Genomic DNA, 23,320 nt, shown 5'->3' with positions numbered 1-23,320 from the left:
TTCTCAAAGAATGGGAGAATTTAGGTGTTTAACCACCTTTCCTTCTTTGTTTGGCTTAGTTTTTCATCAGTGACCAGTCTCCTTCCTGCATGTAAATGGGCTATCTTAGAGGCAGAAAAAAATCCCATAATTATGTGGAATAATTTTTAACCCCATTACAGTAAGTCTTCTACATCCTACTATCAATAGGTTCTTGGAAACTGCAACTTTTCAGTGAAACAATGTATAACAAAACCAACTTTTTTTCTCATCAATGTTATAACAAAAGGATGTTATTTGAGGACTTGTTGTAGGTCATTTTACTTAAAGTCGCAGTTTCTAAGAGTCTGTCAACATCAAGTGAGGACTTACTGTACTGTTTTTAGTGTATACATAAAGTCAAAGAAACATACATCTCTCAGGACCTGGACAAGGTAATGGCCAGAAATATCATCAAATAAAGGACTTCTCCCCTGATCCAATGCTGTCCCCTCACATGTGACATGCTTGTCTGTACTGAGCTTTAGAGTTTACGGAACATTGTCTCTGGAGCACTCTCATTTCATAATCACAGTAACTATGTGAGCTCTGTTATCCCCAGTTTATATGGGATAATTCCAAAGGATGAATTGATTCTCAGGGGCTCAGTCAGTTGTATTGGAATTCAGTTGTTTTGACTCCCAGGACTTTGCTGGTGACTTCCCAAATGATCTCGTATGGCCAGGAAGGTGAACCTAGCACTGGCTGATAGACATATTGCCACTTTGTCGCTCTATGTGAGTCATCTTATCAGCAATTTCATTTATTGAAATTCATGAAAAAATTCCAAAATTTCACAACTTATTTATTACTGTCCTTACCATGTGGGCACTTTGTCTATCTTGACAGGGTGGACTGCATATCTTGATATATTGTGAAACTTCTTCTAAGTTCTCTTAACCCATCATATGAAAAACCATACCTTCCCAATCCCTGGGCATTTAACAATGTGATGGGGCTGTTCTACAAGGAGTGCACTCTGAGTTCCAGTTGATAGAAATACAGTGTTTGGAATGTAGAAGGGGACCGTGCTAGTCTATGCTGGTTAGATCACACCTCAAACACAACTTTTACTTCAGGACATTGATAAAATAAAATAATGTCTGTGTTCAGAGGATTGTGTCTCCACCACTAGGAACTAGGGATTTGGGCTTAGGGAGAACATGATTGCTGCCTTCACGTTGGGAAATGCTGTCAGAGGGAAGACAGATTAGGCTCACTGTGTGCTGCCCTCCAGAGCCAGACTAGGGTCAGTGGGTGGAAGCTACAGGGAGGTGGACTGGGGCTCCGTGGAAAGCGGAGCTTTCCACATTATGAGATCAGTTCATGCTGGAGTGAGTTGCCCGGAGGTAGGAAACTCCCAGGTACCAGAAATGTGCAAGCAAAGACTGAGCCATGCTTTGGCAGAGCTGTCGCTGCAAGTATTCAAGCACCAGAAGGAGACAGAAGGAAATAATGTGTCAGATCCCTTTTGTTCCAGATGTTCTCAAAATGTTCTCCCGAAATTCATGGCAGAACAACCTGCCTAGAGGCGTCTCTTATTTTTAGATCCTTTAAACCAGCTTTCTTAAACACCTCCACCAACAAGCAAAGAGGAATTTGTTGTTTGGGGATATTTCTTTGGGTTTTTCTCAATTTTTCTTATTTCCTCCCATTTAAGAGGAAAAAGTATATTCCACAGTGGAAATGTACACATCCTCAAATTGCTTGTAAACTCCCTACATTTAAGGGAAGTTTTCCGTTTTTCCTTTTATAGAAAACAGTATCACCCTGGTGGGGGATATTGGGAAAGATTATGCATGTGTGGGGGTAGAAAGTATATGAGAAGTCTCTGTACCTTCCTCTCAGTTGTACTGCGAAACTAAAACTGCTCTTAAAGAAAAAAAATGATGAGTTCGTGTCCTTTGTAGGGACATGGATGAAACTGGAAAACATCATTCTCAGTAAACTATCGCAAGGACAAAAAACCAAACACCGCATGTTCTCACTCATAGGTGGGAATTGAACAATGAGAACTCATGGACACAGGAAGGTGAACATCACACTCCGGGGACTGTTGTGGGGTGGGGGGAGGGGGGAGGGACAGCATTAGGAGATATACCTAATGCTAAATGACAAGTTAATGGGTGCAGCAAACCAACACGGCACATGGATACATATGTAACAAACCTGCACATTGTGCACATGTACCCTAAAACCCTGAAGTATAATAAAAAAAAAAAAAATCTTAATTTAGAAAAAAAAAAAAAAAAAAAAAAAGAAAAAAAAGTCTACCAAACAAACAAACATAGTTTGTGCAAAAGGACCTTGACCCTGCCACATTTCTGAGAAGGGGATTGCGCTGCTCTTTCATGAGTTTTTCTGGTATTTTTTATCAGCAGGCAAGAAATGGTACATCAAACTTCATAACCGAACTGAGTGTAACACAGGAAATGCTTTCGAAGATATGAACAGGGTTTAGGAAAATAAATTGTGCAGAACCCAGGGTCTCATAGTAGTGGATGCAATTACCACCCTATTCCTGAAGAAGTAAAGGAAGGAGCAGTTTTCAAAATCCACTGAGGGTCCTTGTATGGAAAGGAGGACTGTCTGGAGTGGGGTCATTGGTAGAGGAACCCAGCCAGCCCACTACAATCTTGCAGGGAAGGAATTGAGGAAAACGTTTCTTCATTTTCCTCCCAGCCTCTGTCACTTACTAGCACTTCCTATGGGCAGAGTCAACTGGAAGCCCACAGGCAAGGGCACCTATTGGTGCTGTCCACATGCCCTGACACACACAGAGCATGGGATAGGGTGGAGAGTAAATACGGAGAGGCAAGTGGAAAGTATCCATCACTGTCCTTTCCCATAGCACAAATCCAGGTACCCATTTATTATCTGTTATACCTGTAGCCTGGAATGGACCTCTCTGCAGAGTCTCTGTAATTGACTAAGTCTTGTAATTGATTCTAAAATAGGATTAAAAGCAGTCACTGTTTTCAAAGAAGTTTTATCTTCTGATTATAGAAACTAAAAAAAAGTATCAACAATAAATATTTTCATGGCAATCATATTTGGGTCCATTTGAGAAAGAGTTTTATAATGGAAGATTTTCTGATACTCCTGTTTCCCAAAAAGCTTTACCAGAATTGAATGGCTCCTTCTCCCAAGGAAGCCACAAGCTTCTTATTGTCTCTTTCTCCCACAGCCATGTTGTACTGTCTTTCATCTGAAATCTGTGCTATACTTTCTAATTTTATTATAAATGCTCATATTCGATAAAATATTATTGCATTGCTTTTAAAATAAAAACATTTCATTTTATTAGATAGGATTACATGTAAGGAAGACAGTTTCAGTATTGGTGGCAGAGCCTATAACAAGTTGCCAATAGAAAACGCATACTCTGTTTATGGGATGTGAAATACCGCAGTGTTGGGGCAATCAATGTGGCTATGCCTGCATATAGGGGGATGGGCTCAATGGGCATCCCAGATTCTGTGTACATATTTCCTCCTCCTCACCCAGAGGAATTATCAGAAAACTAGTGAGTCTGGTATTTAAACATAAATTCTTCTGTAATTTGGTGCTCTTCAATGGAGGTTTTCAGAGCTCAATTTCAGTTTCATCTCAAAGTGGAATTTCAGAGTTACTTGACAATAACAGGTTTGCTCTTGAAAAATGAAAATGGAAAGTGAAGTCTGGATTCCCCCAGCCCCACCCCCATCCCACTTACCCTGCTGAGGACTTTCAGCCTCTTCCAGAGTAAAGAACATGCTCAGCGTTGATGGAAACGCAGTGAGTTACCTTGTGGAAACGCTTTAGTGCAGTTAAATGTTTACTGTAGCAGAAATGCCCAAATCACCCAGAGAAATTCGTAGCACTAAAAGCATTAAAGCTTGCATACTCTTGTGGATTCATATATTCAACCTCCTGAAAGATCTAACGTGCATTTGAACTCAAATGCAATATATACAAATAGGCCATGAGGTAGTCTCATATTTTGAACCTGGATTTTTTAGCATTGCATATAGGAGGGTTTTCTTTGTCATTCATTTGGCTAGAGGATCGGGATAAGATAATCAGAAACAGGCAATGCGCGGTGGTTCATGCCTATAATCCCAGCACTTTGGGAGGCCGAGGCAGGCGGATCACCTGAGGTCAGGAGTTTGAGACCAGCCTGGCCAATATGGAGAAACCCTGTCTCTACTAAAAATACAAAAATTAGCCAGGCGTGGTGGCGGGTGCCTGTAATCCCAGCTACTTGGGAGGCTGAGGCAGGAGAATCACTTGAACCCAGGAGCTGGAGGTTGCAGTGAGTTGAAATTATGCCACTGCACTCCAGCCTGGGTGACAGAACAAGACTCCGTTCCCCGTCCCCCCCCCAAAAAAAAAAAGATAATCAGAAACAAAAGTGTATTGTGATATTACAAAAAAACTATCTAGATAATCTCTTAAAAAGAAATTTCCCTCAAACAACAGTCATAAGTCCTTGACTTTGGGGACTAGGTTGGAAGACATTGGTAGAGGTGGGGACTATTTAGATTCTGATGGGGAAAGTAGAGATATTATGGATTTCTAAAGCATAAAAGCTGTTTGTAGCTAATAAAAATCTAACTAAAAATCAAATCTTCTGTTTAATACTTTGGAATTCAATGTCATTTAAGTTAGTAGAATTCTTTAAAAAAATGAAGATAAAAGGTGAAACCAATAAAAATATAATTCATTGCTAGGAATTAGATAGATAGGTAGTAGAACATTTATTATTTTATGGTCTTAGTTTAAACAAATGGTTTCTCAGATAGCACTTCTCAATTACTCTATGCTAGTTACATTTTAAGGCTAGAAAAAGACTCAGTTTAGATCATAATATATGAACCTCCTGTGATTTACTTTTTGATAAATACTGCCCAGTGAAATTTTTTTTTCAGATTCAACATATTGCTTTTCCCAGAAAATACTCGAAGCAGTTGACTTTCCTAAGTAAAGCTGAAATATGTACAAATTTATCAAAAGGACATTCTCAGTTCAAATAATGAAAAGCTACCCATTGGTCAAATAATTGAAGGTTGGGCAGAGGGAGAAGCCAGAATATATTGCATGTTACACCAGTCCTTGTACAAATATATCTTGGGAGACAGCCTGCTTGGTTCTTTTGCAATACAGTTGGTCTGCAAAGTGACATAAAACCTTCACTATATCATGTGCATTTTGTACACTTTACAATGTTTTGGTAATAAAAATATGGAAAGGGTTTGTCAGAGTGTGAAAATGACAAATGATTACATATAAATTTTTTCTTATGTTTCAGGTGGGAATAGAGGGCAGAGGAATGGTGTGCAATGGTCACACTTTTCTTAAATTCTTGTCACCATTTAACCAATAAGATCAGTAATTACCCTGTTTGGTCTCTTTTTGTCCAAAGCCGTCCCTCAGTGGAAGAAAAAATAAAAACCATAATATAGGTAGCAATTTGTAAGGAACAGGAAGCAGTTTCTGTGTTTAGGCCAATGGTAAAATGCAGCTCCTTTCAGAATCTTACAGAAGTACACAGGGCAGGGACTGGATAATCACTGGACATTCTTAGTTCCCAGGGTCATATTTCTCACATGGATGGCCCTGGGCAAAACGCAAAAACCTCATTATATGTCAAGACATTCACTGCTTTAAAATTCCTCAGTAGTACTCCATCATTTGAATATGACGTCCTTATCATTCTGAGTGGCATGTAAGACACTTCATAGCCTGGCCCTTGCTCTGTCTCTCCAGTCTCATATCCTGACACCCACACGTCCGCCAATCACCATAGGTGTATCACCATCAATTACTGTAGCTCCTAAGTGAACTCTGTCCCCAAGTCTTCCTTCCTTTCTTTAACTCATTCATTACATATTTCCTGGGTACCTACTACGTGCCAGATAAGACCAAATGATGAGCAAGTCAACATGATCCAAAGGCTTGTGCAATTTATGGCCTTGTGGGGCTAACAAAGAAAAGTAACAACCCCCATCTCTGCCAAAACAAAAAATAAACATGAATAAAATAATTACAAATTGTGACAGCTGCTGGGAAGGAAAAAACTTGAGTGTTGACACAGAGACTATCAGGGAGGAGAGGAAGGTGGTGACATTCAGGGGGTACCAGGTGAAAATCCATGGCAAAGACTTCTAGACAGAGGAAACAGCATGTGCAAGTCCTAATGTGAAAAAGTCTTTTTCAGGCTCACAGAATTGAATAAAGGCTAATGCAGCTGGAGTGTGGTAGGTGTGGGGGCATAGTACAAGGTGAGGATGAAGCGAGAGCCAGGCATCAGATCATGCGGGGCCTTGTAGCTCATAGCAAGGGGCTTTATTCCAAGTACAATTAGAAGTCATGGGCTGGATTTGAGCAAAGGGGTAATGTGCTTTAATTTACATTTTAAACAAGTGCTCTGGCTGCTGTATGATATATGAATCAAGAGAAAATAGGGGGAGCCTTTATTTAGAAGGCTATTCTGGAAGACAAGAAAAGGGATGATAGTGGATGGATTCAAGAGATATATGGAAGCGGAATTAACAACGCAATTGAGGTTTTGTCTTTCTAATTCCTACATCCTTGAAGGCTCAGTCCAAGCATCACCTCCCCTACAAAGCTATTTTGAAGGCCCCTCAATCCTCAAAGGGTTGGAGGCTCTCCTCCGTTTACTAAGTAGCCTGTACCAGGCCTCCACATGTGACACACCATAATATTGACTTGCTTGTCTGCCTTCTATAAGGCTGTGAGCTTTGTTAGGACACAGGCTATGTCTTGTCCTTTCTGCATCTCCAGCCTGAGCACAGAGCCGGTGCATGAGAGGAGCTCAGTAGCTGGCAGGCGCATGGGTGCATTGTGCCCTCTGGCCTGCTGGAGAGCTCTTCACATGACACGAACCCCTGAGTGGGAGCCAGACCCAGGCTTTGGGATTGATTCTGATATTGAAAGACCCGTGGAAGAGCTACTGCACACCAAGGACACCTACGTCTGTGAGAAGTGACCAAGAAATCTCAGACAGGAAGGCAAATTGATTTTTCCAAAGCCGTTTCAGAGGAAGGAGTTCTTGACTGAGGTGGACTGTCTTGCAAGTACTTCGAGTTCCATTTCTAAACCCTGCTGCGACAATTACCTTTCAGAAACACTTGCTTGGAATGTATAGCTCAGCAGACACTGTCATTTTTGACAAGGGTTTGCATTTATCAGTTGTGTTTCTGGGAGCTGTTGGACAGAAATCATAACCAAGCTGTCACTACAGCCTCCCATTACCTTCAAGCAGATTCCTTTTAATTCACCTCCATGTAGATTTAAGTGTCTAACAAGCATCACGTGCCTGGCTGTTGGAATAGGGATGAATGTCAGTATATTTATAAAGGGTCTCTGTTCCTGAGAACCCACAGTTCTCTAAACAACTAAATAAGCACTTGTAATTGAGGATAGATATATGTGTATGTATTTATACATGTATAGTCATGCACCAGTCAACAAAGGACCACATATATGATGGTGGCCCCATAAGATTATAACGGAGCTGAAAAATCCCCATTACCTAGTGATGTTGTAGCTGTCTTAACATCCTAGTGCAACATATTACCTTTTACATATTTAGGTACACAGATACTTACCACTGTGTTACCACTGCCTACAGTATTCAGTACAGTGACATGCTCTACAGGTTTGTAGCCTGGAGCAATAGTAAGCCATTATAGCGTAGGTGTTTTGTGGGCTATACTACCTAGGTTTGTTGATGTTTGCACAATGACAAAATTGTCTAACACTACATTTCTCAGAATGCATCCTTGTCGTTAAGCAATGTGTGACTGTACACGTGTGTGTGTGTATATATGTGTGTGTGTGTATAACACTATGTATGTATACACACACACACACACGCACACCTGGTGGGAGAAAAAAAAATGGGATAATTTATTCATTCCTCTGGGAGAAAGAAAAACGTGTGTATTTGGTCAGGGAGAAGCTTAACTTGACTCGGGTCAGTAGGAGTTTGTTATCAGTCTCTCTCTGTTAACTTCCCAGAGGCAGGAAAGCCCAAGGTTTAAGGTCTTTAGCACCATAGCTAGATAGCCTGGGTTCAAATCTGCTAGTTATTTAACTGCTCTTCACCTCAGTTTACTCAAATGTAAAATGGGATAATAATAAAGCGTATCACAGAGTGTTGCTGTGAGAATTAAATAAGTTAGTACCTATGCGCATGGAAAGGTCATTCCAGAGGGAATAGTAGGCACAGAGGTGATGGATGTCCCTGGAATGTCAAAGAAGAGCAAACCTCTGGTGTGAACAAAATACAGGGTGTGTTTGCATAGGAAGATCAGAGGGGTGATTGGAAACACAGTTTGTGGCCCAGGTCCTGAAGGGTTTTGTAAGTCATACTAAGAAATTGGATTCTAGGCCATAGGCAATGAGAACTATCAATGATTTCAAAGAAGAACAATCTTTCTAGAATAGATAGAAAGTTTGGACCAGGGGAAGAAAGAAATGAGAGGCAGAGTCCGACCAGATGGTTACAGCAATAATCCATGTCAAATGATTTAAAATCTGCAATAGGATGGTAGGAATAGGGAAGGCTAACCTGCTAAATTTAAGGTTTTCCAAACATTTTGATTATGGGACTCTTCCTTCCTTATATAATTTCCAAAAATTCTTCAGGACTCAGTTTGGGAAATGCTGGCTCAAAATTTACTCATTTTGTGGATATTTTGTTTCCTTACATCCTTCTGCATCTTAGATTATTCCTGTAACCTAGCAGGAATCGTGATCACAAATGAAGGAACTTGTAAATTATCTGATGATGGACAGTTTGACAGATCAATAAGCAAGCCAGTCTTCCATAGAAACCAAGCTTATTCTGAAATCTCTGGATTTTCATACCAGCCTTCTGCCATAATGCTCTCTTTTCTTGGCTGCTCAAGAAATTTTGTGGGGAGAGTCATGTGATAAAAGTTGTATCTGAAGAATATTAATCTGTTGTCATTCATTTTAGATTGGAGGAAGAAAAACATAGTGCTCTGGAGGCTTAGCATTTCTTTTCATTGCATTTTATGCAGTTCTTTCTAAAGACAAAAAGAATAATAAATCCTTAGACTGTGCCAGGCATAAATCTAAGTGCTACACACACATACACACACACACACAATTTAATCTTTGCAATAACCTTATAAAGCAGACACTGTTATTAGCCCTATTTTGTAGATGAGCAAACTGAGCTACAGAAAAAGCCGAAGTCACATAGCTAACAAAGAGTAAAACCAGGAGAGTCAATAGCAGTAGCTGGGTTTAATAAATGTGGAATGAATGTGTGGGTGAAAGCGTTGAGGAGTTCACAGAATGAATTCTGATAAGAGACTATGATAAGAGTTAGAAAAGTGAGAAGAAATTACACATTTAGGTTAAGGACAACATCAGGAGTCAAAATGGGAAAGGAGTCCTCTCGTTAACCTGGACAGTATTCCAAAGAAATTACTCTTCAAATGAGACAGTTTGAAGTAGAGGTAGTAAAGCAAGTGAAATTTACTCAAAATTACAGAAAATATGGCACATTGGGAAAGTTAACACATTTCTCTGCTGTTAAGATCAAGCCCCTATATTATTATCTGCTCTTATAAGTGGCGTTTGAAACAGATGCCATTTCAACTGCAAGGAGTTTACTGAGTGAGGCCCAAGAAATGTTTTCAATTTGCTGGATGTTGTGACTTTGAGAATAGGAATGGCATCTGCATATGTAGAAAGGGTGCAGAATGTGTGCTGCCAAAGCCTCAGTGACACAGTTCTAAACAAGACATCAGCCCCTATCTGAGTCTATCAGTACGCTCTTACTTAGCTTCTATGTACCTAGCCCTCTGTGTTAGGTGCTAATGCCTAAATACCATTAATCAAAAATAGTCCTAGAGCATATACTAGTGCTAAGTATTAGGAACCCAAAATGAATAAAATATAATCTCTAATCTCAAAGATCTTCTAATCAAGTTGGAGGAAACTAACACAAACTTAACTTATACCCAGTATAGGATGATAATAATATGTGAATTGTATGATAAAAACCAACAGGAATTTGTTTTACAAATGTACAAAATAAGATTGAGTAAGAATGACTCAATAGGGATTTAGGACTGGGGGAGGAATTTTAGGTGGCTCTAGATAAGTAAACAGTAGATGATGAGGAGAATGGCATTTCAAAAAGGAGGGGAAGCAACAGTACCAAATGCTGATAAAAAATCTGAGACACCGTGAAACGAAAAAAATAAAAACAAAGCCTTTGAGTTTCCCCACTTAAAAAAGATTGTACTGACCTGGATTCATGAAACTAATTACCCTCAGCATATAATGATAATTACAAATGTATTTCTTCTGAAAGCAGAGTTTACTCTTCGATCTTCATGATTTAACTCCTCTAGTCTTACTACTTTGGAATTCTTTGGTCTTCTGAGTTTTAGAAACCTCTTAGGCTTCCAGTTCTTTTATTCCCAAGGTTGGCATCAAGAAGCGCTCTCAGTCATTTGTTCAGACAACATAGAGACTCTGCCTCCTTACTAGCTTAGAATTCTGGCCCTCAAATAAGGCCCTCAAACCTGTCTTTGACCTCAAATAAGGTGCCAGTGTCTATCCAATTAGGCTCATCCCTATGCTAAAGAGGTAGGCCCGGGCCAGCATCATCTTCACGCTGTACTTTTATCTGAGAACATAGCTCATGTATTGCAGCAGGCAAGCTGGTGCTGACATACAGCACACCCTGATTGCCATCAATCTGCTCCCAGAACCATCTACCAAACCATCACAAGATATCACTTTGGGGCTGACGTCTTTGGGGCCAAGTCCCAGCCAGGAGATGTGTGTCACCCAGGGATGACAGTCTGATCAAAATGCATGATGGATAGGGCATAACCATCATCCCATCACTCATGAGCAAGGAGGCAAAAATTGTCAAGGTAGGAGTGTCAAGTGTGGGGAAGGTAATTTCTGACAGGTGATTAATGCCAAGGAGCCAGCAATCATCCAGGTACTGCCAAGAGAAATGGGCAGTTATATATATTTTTTTTCAATGACAGTGCCTCTCTTCCCCCACTCTTGACCTCTGGTTTTACAATATGTTACATACAATCTTCACAGATGACTTTTTCTTCACCAAATTCTAAATATTTTTGCTCCTCAAATTCTAGAGCCTATATTACATACACTCTGTACATACACATTCACACAAAATGTAATTCTAATGAGATCCCATAGTCCCATCATCTTTTGCAAAACAACCAAAATGATCCCCAGTTAATGTTACTCTGATAGGTCAGTCTGTCTGGGGCCAAATCTGGGCTATAATGATGACCCTGAGCAAATGATTGTATCTCTGTGTTTAAGCTTCCTCGTCTATGAAATGAGATTGTTTTGAGGATTAAAGGAGGATCTCACCTTTGTGGTTTACAGTCAATGCTTAACAAGTGTTAGGTAATATTATTATTGTACTTCTGCTATGCTTGTTACATATGAGAGAAAATTTTCAAAACTGCAAAGATTTTGTGGAACAAAGGACAGCGGGAGGAGGCAGATATGATGAGCTAGACCAAAGGATACTTGGACACTTGAATGGGCCTGGGTCCTTTGCGTTGGAACATGGAGCAAAATAATAGCAGGAAGCAGGGAGCCAAAGCCACCCTTAAAACTGCTGGAAGCTGGTCCTCCTTTTTACCCAGGCCCACGTAGAGACCCCATTAGCTTATTCAGTTCATAGAGGACTTAGCAGAGGTAACAGAAACCCTGAAGGATGATCGCAGGACTCGTTTGTGCGGCCCACAGTCATGTGTAGACTCCCAGTGAAAACGTGTGGATATTCTGAGCATGCAGCACCTGGCAGGCAGCAGTGTGTCTCAGAATTCTGGCCTTCTCTGACCTGTCTTGGCTTTAGGCAAGAGATAGACGCCACGTTGGTTATTTCAACAGAGAGAATTGAATACAAAGAATTGTTAACTTTGCTTTGAAGAATTAAAAAGGCAAAGAAGAAATCCAAGGTACTACAGAAGTAGCAACCAAGTCCCTGTGGACTTGGGAACAAGGAGAAGCAGAGGTTACAATTATTCAAACTTAGGCCTCTGGGGAGGAGCACTCCTCAGCTGGTGCTGAGATTTTTGACTAGGTGTGATGTGGCTGCTTTTCAAATGTTGGAAAAATTGATGGCAAATGGGATTCAGCTGCTGCTTCTAGACGAACACTTACTGGGGTGAAGAAATGAGGCTGGGGTGCTACTGACAAGAGACAGTAAGGAGCAAGTCCCTTCTCCATCCCGGAGCCTCACAGGCTCTGTCTGGTGCATCTTATTGGATGCATTTTACAAGGGCCTCTGGCCAAGCAGTAACAAAGTCTACATGGTCTCAGCTTCTGGGTCAGACAAAGCAGGATATAGAAGGCTGGGTGTGGAACTGCGAGGAAGCAGCTGAATCGAATCTACTCCTTCACCTCCCCAATAAACACTGACTACCTACTGTGTGTCAAACACCGACGGCTAAGAAGCACTACTTTGTCCTCTAGTGACTCAGGGAAGGAGAAGGAGAGTAAAGGAAACAGAAGGTGTGACTTGGGCTGTGACTGAGAAATACAGAACCTAAAGTAGAGCACCTCGTTCAGCCAGAGGAGGAAGGATGGATGGGGAGGGAACAGCCCAGAGCTGAAAGTCAAAAATGAGCGGGGCCTGTAATCCCAGCACTTTGGGAGGCCGAGGCGGGTGGATCACAAGGTCAGGAGATCGACATCATCCTGGTTAACATGGTGAAACCCCTTCTCTACTAAAAATACAAAAAAAAATTAGCCAGGCGTGGTGGCGGGCGCCTGTAGTCCCAGCTACTCGGGAGGCTGAGGCAGGAGAATGGCGTGAACCTGGAAGGCAGAGCTTGCAGTGAGCCGAGATCGCGCCACTGCACTCCAGCCTGTGCAGCAGAGTGAGACTCTGTCTCAAAAAAAAAAGAATAGGGCCAGGCCAGTGGCTCACGCCCGTAATCCCAGCACTTTGGGAGGCCGAGGCGGGCGGATCACTTGAGGTCAGGAGTTTGAGACCAGCCTGGGCAACATAGTGAAACCTCGTCTCTACAAATACAAAAGTTAGCCTGGTGTGGTGGTGCGTGCCTATAGTCCCAGGTACTCGGGAGACTCAGGCAGAAGAACCGCTTGAACCCAGGGGGCGGAGGTTGCAGTGAGCCAAGATCCTGCCACTGCACTCCAGACTGGGCGACAGACCCAGACTCCATCTCGGAAAAAAAAATTAAAAAAAAAAAAAAAAAGAGTAGGGATCCGCTATCCGCTATCAGGGGTGTCCAAGGGAGAGAACATAGTCATGGGTTCTTAGTTTCTGTTTCTGGTTGGGCCAGTAAAGCCCCTTCCTCATCCCTCTTTTCTGCTTATCACTAGAGACAGAAACTAAAACCCATGGCTTTAGGCTGCTAAAAGCCTAAAACAAAACTAAACAGAATAACAACAACAAGATAAGGCAGATTATCCTGACATGGACAAGTTTGCACTAGATGAAGGAGAAGAGGAAAGTCCATAGATCCTGATACACAGAACAAGTCAGGAGGGGCCTTATATGTCAAATATGGAATTGGGATTTTTCTCCGGAAGACAATGAGAAAATACCAAGAATTTTAACCTGACATAATCAGATTCGTGTTTTGATAAAAACATTTTGAACAAGGTTAGAATGGCATCTGAATGGCCATTAGGAAAACACTGCTATAGGCTAGAATTGTTAAATTTAGTTTGCATAATTAATACACGTACAAAAGAAAGATAATAATAAAAAGTAGACAGTGAGAAATCTCACTCTCCTGCCTCCTAGCAATAACCATGTTTATTTTCTTCATGCTTTCCTTGTTGCTTTATTTCAACACAAGTAAATATGAGCATTTATTTTTATTTTCCACCCCTGTTTGCACAGTCTTTTCTTATTTGAAACAATGCTAGAGGAAAGAGGCTCCAAAGTGGGATTTCCGGGTCAATGGATAAATGCTTCAGTAATCTTGGTGGATGTTTCCAGATTTGGTGGCTATTTTTTCTTTTCAGATGTTGTACCATTTTGTACTCACACCAGCGTTATGGGTCAGTGCCGCTACCCAGAGCCTGGCCAACAAAGCATGCTGTAAAAACTTTGGGATTTTTTTACCACTCAATAGTTGAGAAAATGGAATGTCAATGTAGTCTTCTTTTTTGTTATTATTATACTTTAAGTTTTAGGGTACATGTGCACAATATGCAGGTTTGTTACATATGTATCCATGTGCCACGTTGGTGTGCTGCACCCATTAACTAGTCATTTAGCATTAGGTATATCTCCTAATGCTGTCCCTCCCCCCTCCCCGCACCCCACAACAGTCCCCAGAGTGTGATGTTCCCCTTCCTGTGTCCATGTGTTCTCATTGTTCAATTCCCACCTATGTCTTTAATTATGAATGAAATTGTGCTTTTGTTTCAGATGTTTAAAGGCCGTTTACATTTCATTTTCTTTGGTCTATTAATGTTTTTAAAGCATTTTTCTATTCGGTTGTTCCTCATTCATTTTCTTATTCCTAAGACTCGCAAATATTTTTTCCGAGTTAGTTGTACCTTTTTGAAGGTTTTGGTTTTTGTTTTGTTTGCCATATGAGTCATAGTTTTATACTGTCAGGTTATTAAACAATTCATACATGTTTTCTATAAATACATTTATAATTTCATTTTTACATTTAAAACTTTGATGCATTTGGAGTTTGTACTGGTATAAATACAATGTTTCCCTTTCCAAATGGCTATCCAGTGATCCTAACACCCTTTATTAAAATGTCGACCTTTACCTCACCGGTTTAATGTTTCACTATTATCATACTATATATCATATTATAAATTATCGTATTATAAATTTTATATTATCATATTATAAATTTCCCTATATATTTGGGTTTCCTTTAGGAAATGTGTTTATTCTATTAATCTGTTTATCTATTCCTGAGTCAGTACGTTTTACTTATCCATGCTTTATATAATATTTTAATATCAAATGTTAATTGTACTACTAATTACTCTTCTTTAAGAATTTCAGGTATGACTTGTTCTCAGTGAACCAATTTCTTATGTAAGGTTTAGCTTTGTAAATGCCAAAATGTCTCTTTTACATATTTTTCTGAAATGGTTTACATATTACCCTAGTTTTTGAATAGAAATTATTATATAATATGTCTTTCATAACGACTCAGAGTCTTTATTATGAACATTAACTAACTCACAATTTATGAAACAAAATAAAACTTTCAGACATAAAGGTCTATTTGCCTCTGTGTTAAGTGGCCCCAGATTGCAAATTTGCAGAAGCTGTGTACAGCTCTATCTCCTCCCTTGCTCCTGGTTGCTATCAGGAGACCTGCCCGGAGCCTCTCTGCCCTCTTCTAACTGCGGTCTAAGTGGATGGCTAAAGAATTCTCTGATGAAGAAAGTTGATGAGCTCCTGAGTGCTGATTCATACATACCCTGTTTGGGTTCTAGCTCTGTAGCAACTCAACAAACCCTGACCTGACATTATCTTCTCTTTAGGTAGATTTAATCAGGATAATCGCTGTATCTGTCCAGATTTGGGTACCTTTATGCTATATTGATGATGTCTCTCTTTCCTGAATTTCCTTCTTTTCAGGTTCCAGTTTGTGAATTCAGGTGCCATTCAGGTTGTACTTATTAACTTGTTGCCACCACCAGCACTGTATCCCATCCCACTGTATCCCTGACTCTAATCTCCCTAAATACTAAGACCTGTATCAGCTCATAGCAGAGGCTCAATATTTCCTGCATTTGAACAGTTTTATGGAATATAAATATGAAAGCTAACTATAATCAAACCTGCTAAGTCTGACTACCAATTGTTCCAGATGCACAAAAGTGGGTAAGAAGTCTCAAGACAGGGATATTTAGAAGTGTCTCAGTCCTGCTGTCTCAGACAGTTAGTTGGGATGACCCTTCCTCTTCTATGTGCATTGTAACTGCACTCAGGAACTTCCTTTACACTTACCCGATATCCCTGTATTATTACTAGGGTTCAGGGCCCTGTCTACAAAAGGCCTTCAAAATAGGTCACTTTAACTTTTACCAACACTCCTCACCCTGGCTGGTTCCTTGTCTCTTCTGCAATTTTCTTTGCTGCAGTTTCATAAAACACAATCCACTGACGCTGTCTCCTCCCTGTGCATTCACTCCTTTCCAGCTTAGACACCACCATGTTCCCTTTGACTCTCAGCTGTTTCTTTGGGGCTGCCTGCCCTCCCAGGACCAGGCACTCGGCTCCCAGTCCTCTCACAGTCTCTTTACCTACTATCTGCCCCGTGGGGGACTGATTGTACTGTTACATCTTTCTCTTTCTCACTCTCTATATCATAAAAGAGTTATTTACTTGAATAGGAGGCCCATTGCCCCAGGAGACAGACCAGACATTCTTTCTGTGGTACTTCAAGTTTTCTCATTCTTCGTTTAGTAAAACAGCAGGATCCTGAGGCTGGTTTTTAAACATGTTACTCTCCAGATGAGTTTCTTTGGCCTTAGTGGCCTCTGTTTGGACTGCTTTTCTTTATTTTCTTTTATTATCTCTTCAGTGACAGAGTTGCAAGTATCACTAAATTGTACTTTCCCACAGCAATGCCCTGGTTTCTATGTCTAATGCCTTAATAATAATGGGCTTCAATACTTGATCTCCAACAGTACCAAGGGTTTTCCTGGATCCCATATTCTGTTCTCAAATTCTAGGCTTCACATTTGCTCCAGACTTCACTTTAGAGACATAGTTTGCTTTTTGATTCTCAGCTAACCTAATAGCAATTAAATCAGTTTAGCTGATTCAAAACTGATTTTGATTGATAGATGATGGATGGGTAGATAGATGACAGATGATAGATAGATAGATAGATAGATAGCCAGACAGATAGATAAGTTTCTCTAAATTAGGGTTTCTCAATATTAGAACTATTAATATTTTGGAGGGGATAACTATTTGTTGTGAGAGGTTGTTCTGTTTATTGCAGGATGTTTAAGAGCATCTCTGGCCCCTCTCTACCTACTAGAGAGTAGTATTTGCCCTATCAAGTTAGACAGCCAAAAATGTCTTCAGGTATTGCCATATGTTACTGGGTGGCAAAATCACTCCTGTTTAATAATCACTGTTCTAAATCCATTAGACTCCCAGTTACTAGTAAATAATCATGACAAAATCATTAATATCTTTAAAGCTAATGTAATTAAGTGAATACTGTAGGCCAGGCCCTTTGGAAAGTACTTTTATACATAAACTTGTTCCAGGCTTAAAACAACTCTATGAATTAAGTATGAGGAAAAAAAGATTTTAAAGTCACAAAGCTAGCAAATGGTGGAGCTCTTTTTTTTAAACCATTAGTCAATTCCAAAGCTCATGCTGTTTACAATTATCTTATACATTTTACACCTTGTCTTCTATGACATAGAAGACATTTCTATCGATATGGACATTTGGCTTAGAAGATGAAGGATTTTTTTTTATCATTTTTTCAAGTTCATGAGTACTGATAGTGAGCATGGTGCTTTGTCCATAGTAGACATCGAGGAATGTTTGTTGAACTGAGTACCTTTTAATTTGTTCTGAGAATGAAACATTCCTGTTGTGCTTTGCACACAGTAGGTTCTTAAGGACTATTTTCCAAATGAATGTACTATAATCCAGAGAAAACAGATGGCTCACCGTCTATTTGTTTTCTATATTCTTCTGAACTTTTATAATGGGGGATATGGGAGTGATGGGAGTCATCTTTAGATAACATTTGTGTTCCTTTTTATCTGTTGACTTTGACCATTCTGAATCTTTTTCTTGTATTTATTATTTTCTTTCCAATCCAGTCTTGATCAACAGTCGTAACTAGAGTAATGTCGCATTACTTGGCACCACATTCTGTGGAAGCAGAACCGTATTACAGATACTATTTAATTTATCCTCTAATTCTTTAGTGAGGAGAGTAGGGGATATTATTTTTTCCTTTTAGTAGACAGGGTTAATTGGAGACATCAAATAACTGACACACCCAAAGATTATTAAATCAAATCCTTGACTCCTAATCCATAGCATTGCCATTACTAAAGTAAACTTCTCTGTTAAGAAACAATAGAACTCCACTCTCAAACCCCTCCCACCACCCAATTTAATCAATGAACACAGACTGTTTCCTATAGACATACCCTGTGGAAGTGGAGGAAAACACATTTATTTCGTGCCTATGCGATCCTGACTGCTCTGCTAGTCACTTTAAATTTAAGTTTGTAAGCCTACTTTGAAGTAGATATTAAATGTATCTCCATTTTTAAATATGAGGCTTAAAAATTTTAAGAAACCTGCCCCAAATCTACAGCTAGAAAGTAGCAGTACCAGGTATTAAAAATGGTTGTGGTTTCAAAGGAAGTTCTACTTTTGTTATTTTTAATTTAACTCACACAAACTGATATGGTTTGGGTGTGTCTCCACCCAAATCTCACCTTGAATTGTAGCTCCCATAATTTCCATGTGTCATGGGAGGGACCCAGTGGGAGATAATTGAATCATGGGAGCAGGTCTTTGCTATGCTGTTCTTATGATAAAGACTAAGTCTCACAAGATCTGATGGTTTTATAAAGGTGAGTTTCCCTGTACACACTCTCTTGCCTGCTGCCATATAAGACGTGACTTTGCTCTCCACCATGATTGTGAGGTCTCCACAGCCATGTGGAACTATGAGTCAATTAAACCTCTTTCTTTGATAAATTACCCAAGGGTTGGGTATGTCTTTATTAGCAACGTGAGAACAGACTAATACACAAACCCTTCTCTAAATAAAAAGCAGTCAAAATAAATCAGTGCTTAAATAAGATTTCTCAATTCCCCACTGTTGTTTAAGAACCAGCGCTCCCATTGAAGCACAAAGAGAGGTAGGAGAGTTTATCTTTTGGGTCCACATGTTGAACATAGGAAAGGAGAGCATAAACTAAGCAGGCTCGGGCGGGCTATAAGATGGACACATACTTCCTCTTGCCTTCTCCCCAAGAATACCAAGAATTGTGGACTGTTAGAATCCTGTATGGAAGGGTTGCTACCTTGAACTCCAGAGGCTGTTATACTTTTTAGTAGAGAAGTGATCCCAGGAGGCTGCACATGGTGCTTTGGGATTCTTATAGATGAAAAGTGCTATATACATGTCAGATATTATTACACAGCACTTATAAAAAATGTTTCCATTTATTGGTGTGGACTCACTGTTGAACAGTTTAGAGTTGATAGTTATTGCTAGTAATAGCAGTCAGAATAGCAGTATAAATGGCCCTTTTTGCTGTACTTTGCTCCATATTTTACTTTTTTTTTTCCTCTGTAATCCAGGGTGGCCTAGAACAAGAAGGAAAAAATATTGCTGACAAGGCTTAAAAATAGGAAAATGACTATTTTTTTATTGTGATCAAAGTCAACAGCAACATGAGTGTATCATAAACAAATTTAGGCCACAGGAAGTTTTTAAAAAATTATAAGAATATGACATTTTTACTTTTAAAATTCGTATTATAATGTAAATGCTACCATCTTTTGACAGTGTGACCTTTGTAATTGGAAACATGCACCTTTTTTTTAGCAGATAATGCAATAATAGGAGGCTGGTATGTTTTTAATCTACTTTAAAATCTTTAAAGACAATTGTCTGGTCCCTGAATTATTTGGTTTAGTCAATTGTGCTAACCACCAATGCCCATTGGCCTCCTATTTATTCTTCTGGCTTCTGTAGGAAGCCACTTGAGAGACATGCTCATCACCTTATCTTCATGTCATTGAATTCTTCACAATCAACTCCTGCTCAGCCAAGCAAATAGTGCTACCTCCAGCAGCAAAATATCCCTATTCTTCTCACTTTGGTTTGGCTATGGCCTGGATTTTTTGCTCTGTGTTATGAAAACCTCAATATAGCAAAGAAATGAGATTTTCCTCTCTTCTCTGAGACTTGACAAAAGCTATTCTTCCTGCTCATATGTACTGGCCACCACTTTTCAATTACAAACCACTGTCATCTACATAAGCTTATATGATTCTCAAAATTTCTTGAATTAAACATGATTTCTACTTTTCAGAGAGGGAAACTGAATTCTGAGAGGTTAAATACAATGCCCCAAGTATACACAACCATTATATAAATTTAGAACTTGATTTCAAATTCAGGCCTCTTGATTGCAAATTCTAGGAGCTTTCCTTTATGTGAGGAATTAGAACACTTTCACACTTTCTGTAAAGAACTAGATAGTAAATATTTTCAGCTTTGCAGCCCATAGGGTTTCTGTTGCATCTACTGAACTCTGCCCTTTAGAGAAAAAGCAGTCGTCCACAACACGTAAACAAATGTCTGTGTTCTGATAAAACTTTATTTAAAAACCAGGCACCTGCTGGGTCACAGTTTGCCAGTCTCTGCTGTATATTGGCGCTTTCTCTGTAACTCTATTCCATTTGGGATTTAGTTATGGACTCCGTCTTCTGGCTAAATTTTTACATAGTTTATTTACAAAGATTAGAAAGGAAGAGAAAATAACTCTATGCGTTCCCCTAACCTAAGCTACTAGCTGACAACATTTTCCGGTATAATAGTCAATTTATGGAGCAGAAATAGTACTGGACTTAGAGTAAAAAACTTGGATTTGAAATTGGGATCTATACATTAATAACTTCAGAGCTGTGTGAGTTTGAGGACACCGCTAACTTCTCTGAGACTCAGGCTAATAGAGAAATGATCTGAAAAGTCATTTCATGGGTGCTTATAAGGATGAAATGTGGTGCATGTGGCAGTGATGAAATGAGTACCTGCTACAGAGTAGGCTCTTATTTAAGCCAGTTCAGGCTCCTATAAAAAATAACATAAACCGGTCATTTTATAAACATCAGAAATTTATTTCCTGCAGTTCTGAAGGCTGGAAAGTCCAAGATCAAGGCATCAGCCGATTCAGTGTCTGGTGAGGTCCTGTTTCCTGGTTCATAGATGGCAAAAGAGCTCTGTGGGGTTTCTTTTATAAAGGGACTAATCTCATTAATGGCATATCTGCCCTCATAATCTAATAATCTTTCAAAGGCCCAACCTCCAAATACACTCGCACTGGGGATCAGGTTTCAATATATGAGTTTTGGGGGACACAAACATTTGTTGTCCAACACAAACATTTGTTGTCAAACACAAACATTTATGTTGGGGGGACACAAACATCTTCAGTAAAAGACTATTGAATCTCTGTATTAACATAATGGGAGCTTTCTGTTTTAAGATTCTGGGGTTTAGATCAAGAAATATGAAGATGATATTGGTTAGGTCATTTCATGTATGTTTGTGAAGTCATTAGTTTATTCAATCCAAATAGAATTTGGGGCAAATAAAAGATTGCTGTTTATAGAGTTTGGGGGTTCTATATATTACTATATTCCCACTACAAATGGTGTTTCAGCTATTGATTTTAATCAGAGGTGTGGTAGCCTTTGTGGTTGTTTTTTCCAGCTTTCATTCTACTCTGAAATAATTAATCTAAGAGAATCCTGTAATCCTATTTGTCTTGCCAGTGATTGGTTTAAGGATAAGCAGAACTCCAGTTCTGCTCGTTAAGATAAAAGAAGGATTCTACTGTTGAGGGCTTCTGGAAAAAGTTTTCTCTCTCTTAAGAAAAAGGCATGTAAAGAGATTGCTCTTTTCTTCTTCCATACATCCTTCTTGCTGGAGGTTTTTTCCCGGATAGAAACAGCCATCTTGCAACCAGGAAGGGGCCAACTGAGGGCAAAGCTGACACACAGAGGATGGCAGAGCAGGATGGAAAGAACTGGAACTTTTGATGACCCTGCTGAGATTCTGAAGCAACCAACCTGGGAATCTTGTTATGTTAGGTATCAAGATCATCCAAGGTATTGTTTAAGCCCATTTGATTGGATATTTGATTTTTTCCCATCCTAACAGATACTCTTTATATTTTTAGTGACTTTATTTAAAGGCTGCAGCTGAGAATAAGAAATGTTGGATTGTTGTCTGGATTCTGCCACTCTGATTAACTGAATGATTTCCAGAGAATCATCTAACTTTGCTAATTTTTAGTATTTCTATTCATATAATGCGGGAGCGAGATAGAAAAATCAAACCTTAAATATATTTCCCTCTTTTAATAATCTGTAGACTTATGATAATGCACGGAAATGTCTTTTTAATTCTTTTTCACAACACGTTTTAGTCTAGATCTGTTCTGTACAATATGTTAGCTATTAGCCACATTTAGCTAGTCCAGGTTGAGTTGTTCTATAAGTGGAAAATATGTACAGGGTTTTGCAGACTTAGCATGAACAAAGGTAACGTAAAATATCTCATGAATCATTTTTATATTGCCTATATATTGAAATGATACAGTTTTGGTTACATAGGGTAAAGTAAAATATATTATTAAATTGATTTCACCTATTTTAAAAAACTTTTTAATGTGACTATTAGAAGATTTATAATTGCATTTATGTTCACATTACTATATTTCAGTTGGGTAGTACTGGTCTAGACTGTAGTGTGTGTACTACAGCTCAGCAAAAGCACTCTCACAGAGATCAAACTAGATTAAATCCTAACAAATAATTTATTAATACAAAAGCCTACAGAATTTGCTCCTACTTCTTACTTCAAGGACAAGAGATAACTATTCTTTCTTTTATTGCAATTAATTTTCTCATTCTAACAAAAGAAGTTTGTGAAATCTCAACCTAGGAGCAGGTTGAATATGGCATTTGGCATAAGTAGAATAGAAACCTGAAAGAAAATTCTCTTAAATGTTGAAATACTGAGAAAGTGCAGGTAGATGCAAGTTTGTCTTATCTTCTCATCAGTGGAAGACATTCAGGTTCTGATGATTAGGACGCTCTCTCAGTGCAAAGAAACAAATGGTGGAGGAGCAGTTTCCAGGGAATGTGCACCTACAGCAAGCTCTGTTCAGGTCAAGCACTCTCAACTTTTTGTGCTGGTGCCCATCATGCTCAGACCACTGACGTGGCTTCAGGATCTACCTTCCCCTTTTTGGCCTATACCATGTAGTAGATGACCACCTACTCAGCCTTACACACAATGTGTATGAATATAAGCAGCTGCAGGCTGCTGACTTTCTACTTAGCTACTGAATTTCCACATTTCATACTTTTACTCTAGATCAGGATTTAGCAAACTATAGCCTACAGGCCAAATCTGGTGCATCACTTGGGCTTGGAAGCCTAATATGTTTACTATCTGGACCTTTGTAGAGAAAGCTTGCTGACCTGTGTTCTAGATATCTT

The sequence above is a fragment of the Nomascus leucogenys genome, chromosome 6, assembly GCF_006542625.1.
Source record: "Nomascus leucogenys isolate Asia chromosome 6, Asia_NLE_v1, whole genome shotgun sequence".
NCBI lineage: Eukaryota > Metazoa > Chordata > Mammalia > Primates > Hylobatidae > Nomascus > Nomascus leucogenys.
The sequence above is the reverse complement of the archived record's forward strand: the minus strand, read 5'-3'. Positions refer to the sequence as shown.